We start from the raw sequence: 7,500 nt of genomic DNA, 5'->3' as shown, positions 1-7,500 counted from the left end.
TCCCAAAACAGGTCAGTGAATGAGATACATACACAAAAAGTTTCAGTCTCATCCAATACCGTGGTAACCCATCTCAGAAAAATAAAACGGAGAGGAATTATTCAGACTTACGGTTTTTATTTCCTCGAAATGACCCAATTATTCTTCCCCTGCAAATTGAAAACTTAAGCTCTTTTAACGCTGCACGAATGGACAATATAAATTTCTCCCAAGTAGAACAGAAGTAGAACAAAGTTGCTTTATTCCTTTTTCCATCCCATTGGAAAAGATTCACTCCAGAATACGTAATGTCTTTTATCTTGGAAAGAATACTAGTCTTACATTATTTCCCTTGAGGGTTACTGCACATACACAATTATGTAAATCGAATACAAATGGCAAATTGGAAAGAATAGGAAAGTTGAGATTCATTCCCGAATACGTAATGCTTATGAATTGGCTTAGAATACTCGTTTTAAACTATTATTCTTGAAGAATACTATACTAACACACTGAGACTGCAATGTATTCTGAATTACATATATTTCACCTGTAGAGGTGCTAGATGTCAGGCCAAACTCAGCCCTGGATATAGAAATAGGTTCATCATAAACAAACAGATTACAGTTTCATAAATACAGTCACTATATTTCCCCAATACAAAATGATAAACTACTAATATAAACATTTTTCTAAATGCCTGTGAATACGTTCGTTGTAATTTCAGGTGAACGTGATCACATTAAAGCTACAAGCCTTTGCTTTCTTTTCATGCTTGCCGTATCTAAGAATAACTCATTCTAGACAAAGTCATTGTTTCATTTTTCATTGATTTCTTTTTATATTTAAATCAAGATTAATTTCAAGATAACAAAAGCTGATGGCAAAGAAAATACACGTATCACAGTCAAATATAAGAAGGTATTTGTAAATATAATTATTATGAAGCAAACAAAGTTGTTCAGCAAATTTTAAAGACTCATCCACGTTAGAAATATTGAGTTTTTATAGCATCAAGATGCAAGTAAGGTCTTTGGATAATTACATACAAAATCTACGTCTTTCAAATTTTCGAGTGACTCCAAATAGCAAATGAACTATTTATTCCATCAGTTATATCCAGGTAATTAATTAGTATAGATTTTTAAAGATTATATTAAGATACAACTGAAGTCTTTAGATAATTAGATAGTGCAATTAAGTCTATACTAAATGTATTAAATTTTTATCTTTTAAATTGTAGATTGATTCTGAATAATAAATCATCCGTTTTCCAGCCAATTACATTCCCTGAATGAATTAATAAAGAGTTTTATTTACAGACCATTAAAATACGACCAGCTTCACGAACATGACTCACATGACACAAAAATAAATAAATGTGAAACGCTTGACGTAACACTTGGAAGGTAGCTTCTAAAACTTCAGTCAAACCTCAGCCATTTTCAGAAACTCCAGTTTATATATATATTGGAAGTTTATAGTTAGAGAGTTTCCCCAAGACAGGCAATTAACTCGGTGACTGTAATTGCTGGAATTGTTTCACGTTCTCTCGCTGAGTGAGTCCCCGGAAGCATATTTCCCAAGTCTGGAAGAGTATAGGGATAGGGAAAATTATGACCAATCAAAACGCGTGGAGCTGATCCATGACGTCAAAAGCCACGCCTTTCAGCTCCCTCCTCTGTCCAAAATCCATTACTGCCGCCAGTCACGTTGCCCAAGAAATACTTACTTCTCAATTTTACAGTTTGCGACTTGTATGACATACATTTTAGATATATCTAAACATAATGCAACACTAATTTAACAAAAATTTATTCTTCAAATGAGATACACCGTGAAATATATTATGCATTATTGGCTTCTCCCTCTTTGTAAATAATATTTTCACATCGCGATTTTCAAAATTATATACTTGAAAGAGTTGCGATAACTCATGGGATGAATCAAATAATATACAAGATGGTAAAAATTATGGTATCTGACCTGTTTGTAGGAGAAAATAGAGAGATGTAGGCTTACACTACGGATTTCTGTGGACGTATTTTATTTCGTAGTAATACACATTACTGTGCATTGTATAAAAGCAATATACTGGTTATTACTTGGTCATGAAAAGGAATCAAACTGATATAGTCCATACTAGTTACAGGGACACAGTTTCAGGTTCATTCATTAAATTATTTCAAGAGCTTATGAGCCCTTAAGGAAACCTAAGGAAACCTATGGTATTGTTATTTTGGTGATCTAAGTTAGCCTATTGTAACCAAATATTGTTCCTTGACAAACTCATCCTGTCAGTAGCTAATTTGGATACGATTGTTTTTTCCAGATGTACTTGATGAGCTGTAGTAAAAAATTGTCTTTTTGAGGTAGATTCCGTTTTCATAAAACCTTCCAGATTATCATTACATGATTGGTACTTGTTATTCATTGTGTGCAAATATATAAAAAGTTTTTTATTGAATAATTTTTGCTTTTGATTTTTATCTTTCATACATTGCTTACAAACAAATTAAAAGTGATAATACCATTCACTATTAAATATTTTTAGCAAGCCCTTACGTGATTTTTGCTTCAAATTCATTTGGACAAAGAAAGCACTAATCATTTAATTCATTTAATATTTTTAGCAAACCTTTTGTACTTGTCATTCATTGTGTGCAAAAAATTAAAATGAGTATCTCATTAGTGTGTAATTTAATAGAGGTACGATATGCTTTAAAATAAATATGGATGACACTTTTTTCCAACTTTCTTTCAACAGAAAATTTTATACAAGTATTCAACATGTATTAATTAACGCCAAATGCATGCCTCAAATTAAGAGTTTTTTTTTTTAGTTTTTTTTTACATATAGATTTTTGGCATTATGCCAAGCACTGGTACAACTAAGGCCATTCAGCGCTGAAACGGAAATTGACAGTAAAAGGTTGGAAAGGTGTTACAGGAGGAAAATCTCGCAGTTGCACTATGAAACAATTGTTAGGAGAGGGTGGACAATACGATGCAAGAAAGATAATATGAAAGGAGGTAACAGTAAAATGAATGAAAGTAGTTGCAGCTAGGCGACGAGGGGACGCTGCAACGAACCTTAATTAATGCCTACATTGCACCGAACGAGGTGTACTGACGGCACTAACCCCCTACAGGATGCATAAATTTTTCATCAAAACTGTATCCTCCACATTTCATTTAAGCATAAGGCAGTTATTATTTTAGTACTGTACATAATACCTTTTTATAGCCTGAAACAAAAGGCAGTAACGCCTGAAAAACGTTTCATGCTCCATGCTTTTAAATTCGTCACATGCAAAGTCCAAGATTCTTGATAAGAGTCGAAGTGCCCAAAAGTTCTTGGCTGTAGTCTGTAGTACTAATTACAAGTCATATACCATAATTTTTACCATACCATCAATTTTACCATCTTGTATATTGTTTGATTCATCCCATGAGTTATCGCGTCTCTTTATAAATGGCATTAAACATGCATTTACAAGTATATAATTCAGCAACTCGCGATGAAATTATTATTTATGCAGAAAATATCGACTTTGCGAGCAGGAATTAAGAGGCACTGTGCACTATTATCAAGGAGAATCCAATAACGCTTAATATATCCCAGGGTGTATTTCATTTGAAGAATATGTTGTTGTTGAATTAGTGTTGCACTATGTTTAGATATATCTGACTAAAATGTATAGGTCATACACGCCGTAAATTGTGGAATGGGGAAGTTTTTCTTCGGCATTGTGACTGGCAGTAATGGCTATGAGACCGAGTGTAGCTAAAAGGCGTGGTTTGTGACGTCATGGATCAGCTCCACGCACTTTGATTGGTCCTAATTTTCCCCATCCCTATACTCTTCCAGACTTGGGAAATATGCTCCCCGGAAGAGAGAGAGAGAGAGAGAGAGAGAGAGAGAGAGAGAGAGAGATTGCTACAAATCACAGATGCAGTCCCATTAATTTGAGGTAGTTGGAGAACAGCTCATTGCATTACATGACGTATAATTACGGTGCAATAAAGATCGTGACTCTCATTACAGTGTTATAACACGCAAGCCCCACAAAGAATAGAATATAATATCCTGTAAGTAACAGGACGTTTACTGACTTTCTGTAGTCTCACGGTTCTGATAATTCTGTAGATGCATAAGACCTTTTAGATTTTAAACTGAGGAAATGTATGGGATTCTTTATTTCACCTAGTCTTCTGTTTTTTTTATTTTCTTCTTACATGGTTTTTCCTTCATCTTCTTTTTTTGTATAACTCCGGGTGTCATTCGTATAACGATTGAAAACTCTCTCTCTCTCTCTCTCTCTCTCTCTCTCTCTCTCCTCTCTCTCTCTGTTCATATACGACATACCTGACCTTCATGAAAATCATCAGTTCTGTGAGTTTTATTGATAAAGACTGAGTTTCATTCTCTCTCTCTCTCTCTCTCTCTCTCTCTCTCTCTCTCTCTCTCTCTCTCTCATATTACATATAAGACATAACCGACCTTCATAAAAATCATTAGTTCTATTAATTCTATTGATAAAGACTGAGTGTCACTCTCTCTCTCTCTCTCTCTCTCTCTCTCAGTTTTCATATAAGGCATAAGTGACCTTCATAAAAATCATTAGTTATGTGAATTTTATTGATAAAGACTGAATCTCTCTCTCTCTCTCTCTCTCTCTCTCTCTCTCTCTCTCTCTCAGAACTCTCGGAGACGCGAACAACGTAAAAAAATCTTCTATAATTGAGTCCAGAGCATCAAGAGAAATTTGTGGCCAATTATTCGAAGCAGCTGCGTGAGTGATCAAATCCTTTAACTGGCGACGCAGCTTCGGGTTATGGTCGGATATAGAGCGATAATTACGCAAAGAGTGAAATTATGATGGTAATAAAGGTTTCTCTTTAATGCTAAGGGTCATTCTGGTTTATGGAATAAGCGATAAACATCTTTTAATTCATCGTTTTCATTCATTTTTTTTACTTGGATTATTTGTGAGTCATTCACTGGATAAGTGTGTGAGTTATTCCTGAATTGTATAATTATATTTCTTGCATAATGAAATTCAATTTCAAAATAGACTTTTCTGAAATAGTATATATTTAATAGATAATTTAATCATCCATATTTATTGTTATTCAATGAATAATATGTTTAAACCTACTATTTATCTTTTTAGTACATACCTATGAATATAGATAAGTGATTTATTAATAGACTTTTACCAGGTATTTTGTCATATACCAAATATTGCAACAGAGAGAGAGAGAGAGAGAGAGAGAGAGAGAGAGAGAGAGAGAGAGAGAGAGAGAGAGAGAGAGAGAGAGAGAGATGAATTATTATAAGAATATTTAGGTATTAAATAAATACAGTAATATAGGTGATAAGTAATAAAGCATCAGAAAACATTACACAAAATACATATACAAAATGCTGTCTACCAAGTTTTTCTTATTCTTCTTCCTCCGTCTCCACTTCTTTTCTTCCTCCATGTTATCGTCATTGTCATTCGTAACAACAATACAATTAGTTGCAGCAGTAAAAAATTAATACAAAAAAGATTTCTGAATTCACCCCTCTCTGGGCGCAGGAGAAAATGACTTCCTTCATCTGAGTTCCAGTCTTTGTTTATTTGGAATTCTTTTTGTCCCCCTTGTGGCACCTTTCTCCTGGAAATGGCCGTGATTTTCCTTCTAGCAAATTTGCCCGAATATTTTTTCCTCGTCAGCCACAGCGGGGAGAGTGAGGAGGTGGGAAATATGGGGGAGGGGTGGGGGAAGAAGGAGGAGGCCTTCCGGAAGGGCCAGATGCCACCCAAATTATTTTGCCTGACATTTGAGGCGCCTGATAATCAAGTTTCTCTCCTGTGATTTGACGTCGAAGAATTCTCCGTGTGACTTACTCGTATAAATACCCTGTTTATATATGAGATGCATGGACTTAATGAAATTCATTAGTTGTGTGCATTATTCTCTCTCTCTCTCTCTCTCTCTCTCTCTCTCTCAATCAGTATTCAAGTGACCATGTGAGAAGTTGGACACAATTTCTTGTTTTCCAGATGTCGCTCATAAGATTCTTTATGAGCCTCTTATTACACCAACCTCTTCCATTCACATTCACCTCATTCCTTCGTTTAACCGAAGCTCGGTTTATTAAACGAATATACTTTTTCAAACGACCTACCGTATCCACGGCACACACAGAACTGTAACGCGTTTTAAAGGTTTCTAGATGAGCCTGTTTATGAGCTCTGTAAATTTTAATCATGTTTTTATGCGCGCAGAGTTGCAGAAGATTAAATTGTGAGGATAGAGATCATGATAACAGAATTATAAGACTGTCAGAACAGAGACTACATTACACTTATTCCTCTTATGTCTACAGTTTAGTCACTAGTTCTAATCAGTTCTTGAAACCACAAAATCTACGTGACACTAGTGTCTACAATTTGGTCACTGGGTCAAATCGGTTCTTGATATCACAAAGACCACATAAATATTTATGCCTACAATTTGGTCACTGGGCCAGATCAGATCATAGAGACCACACAACATTTGGCCTACAATTAGGCCTTTGGGCCAAATCAGTTCATGAAATCACAAAGACCATAAGACTCATGTCTACAATTTGATTACTAGGTCAAACTAGGTCTTCATATCACAGAGACCACATGCCACTTATACCTGCTATATGCATTTATCTGGACTGTAGCTTAAAGGTACTTAAACTTAGTTCACTCACCATGACGACCGTGTACACTTTACATCGCTTGATATCTGTTCAGTAAAATGCTGGACTTTCGTGTGGCCTCGTATTTCTGCAATTCAATCACACTGATAGGGTATACTACATTCATGGCTTTTGGAAACGAACGGCATCGCTGAGTTGATCTCACGCATAGGCGCTTCGTAAATGGATTTCCATACAGATTTCAAAATGGGTCCTGTCGCTTGTTGAGTGATCGCTCTCTTGACCTCAGGTGATTTTGCACATGTGATGAATTTTCAGTCTAGTTTGGTTACCAGAGAGGATGTGACTGAGAGGTTTTGTTATTGTTTCTGAGTATTGATTGATATCAGTACTTTTATTCTTAGAATTGCCAACAGTACGTACTACATAGCTTTATTAAACAACTTTCGTTTTCGCTTAATTCATAAAAATCAGGTCTGTTTATATACAAACAATGATAGTTTTCAACTATTCAAGTGTCCTTGCGTGATAAATCTTTGTTGTATTCATCACATTATGTTAATTTCTATTGGTAATTTTTTTTTAAATTTGCAAAATGATATAAATATGCTTATGCTGAGGTGACATACAAGTATAATGTTATACTATAATGCAAATCTCTCTCTCTCTCTCTCTCTCTCTCTCTCTCTCTCTCTCTCTCTCTCTCTCTCTCTCTAGCTGTTAATATTCGACAGAAATGAGAGAAATTAGGTAAAGAAAGCAACACTTTCTCTACTTGTATCAAGATATTCCATAATAAAAATTAAAGTCTAGTTTAATAAAACATCAAACAC

Source organism: Macrobrachium nipponense, chromosome 1 (assembly GCF_015104395.2).
Source record: "Macrobrachium nipponense isolate FS-2020 chromosome 1, ASM1510439v2, whole genome shotgun sequence".
NCBI classification, from domain to species: domain Eukaryota; kingdom Metazoa; phylum Arthropoda; class Malacostraca; order Decapoda; family Palaemonidae; genus Macrobrachium; species Macrobrachium nipponense.
This window is presented reverse-complemented; position numbering follows the sequence as displayed.